Here is a 668-nt window from a genome sequence, read left to right as displayed (position 1 = left end):
ACTTATGCTATTCCCTTTTGCTGTAAGAGACAGAGCTAGGATATGGTTGGATTCACAACCTAAAGAAAGCCTGAACTCTTGGGAAAAGCTAGTCAATGCCTTCTTGGCAAAGTTCTTTCCACCTCAAAAATTGAGTAAGCTTAGAGTGGAAGTCCAAACCTTCAGACAGAAGGAAGGAGAATCCCTCTATGAAGCTTGGGAAAGATACAAACAATTAATCAGAAAGTGTCCCTCTGATATGCTTTCTAAATGGAGCATCATAGGTATTTTCTATGATGGTCTGTCTGAACTGTCCAAGATGTCTTTGGATAGCTCTGCTGGAGGATTTCTTCATCTGAAGAAGACGCCTACAGAAGCTCAAGAACTAATTGAAATGGTTGCAAATAACCAATTCATGTACACTTCTGAAAGGAATCCCGTGAATAATGGGACTAATCAGAAGAAAGGAGTTCTTGAGATTGACACTCTGAACGCCATATTGGCTCAGACCAAAATATTGACTCAGCAAGTCAATATGATCTCTCAAAGTCTGTCTGGAATGCAAAATGCACCAGGTATTACTAAGGAAGCTTCATCTGAAGTAGAAGCTTATGATCCTGAGAACCCTTCAATGGAAGAGGTGAATTACATGGGAGAACCCTATGGAAACACCTATAATCCTTCATGGA

General features: G+C 40.3%; 1 non-coding gene across 1 annotated transcript; it reads right to left on the bottom strand.

The window, feature by feature from the left end:
• Positions 1–136: 136 nt before the first annotated feature.
• LOC127748121 (small nucleolar RNA R71) lies at positions 137–244 on the bottom strand. The gene has a single exon (XR_008010064.1). It is a non-coding gene; the product is annotated as a small nucleolar RNA R71 (small nucleolar RNA).
• Between the last annotated feature and the right edge of the window lie 424 nt (positions 245–668).

Source organism: Arachis duranensis, chromosome 5, assembly GCF_000817695.3.
Source record: "Arachis duranensis cultivar V14167 chromosome 5, aradu.V14167.gnm2.J7QH, whole genome shotgun sequence".
Classification (NCBI taxonomy): Eukaryota; Viridiplantae; Streptophyta; class Magnoliopsida; order Fabales; family Fabaceae; genus Arachis; species Arachis duranensis.
The sequence above is the reverse complement of the archived record's forward strand: the minus strand, read 5'-3'. Positions and strand labels throughout refer to the sequence as shown.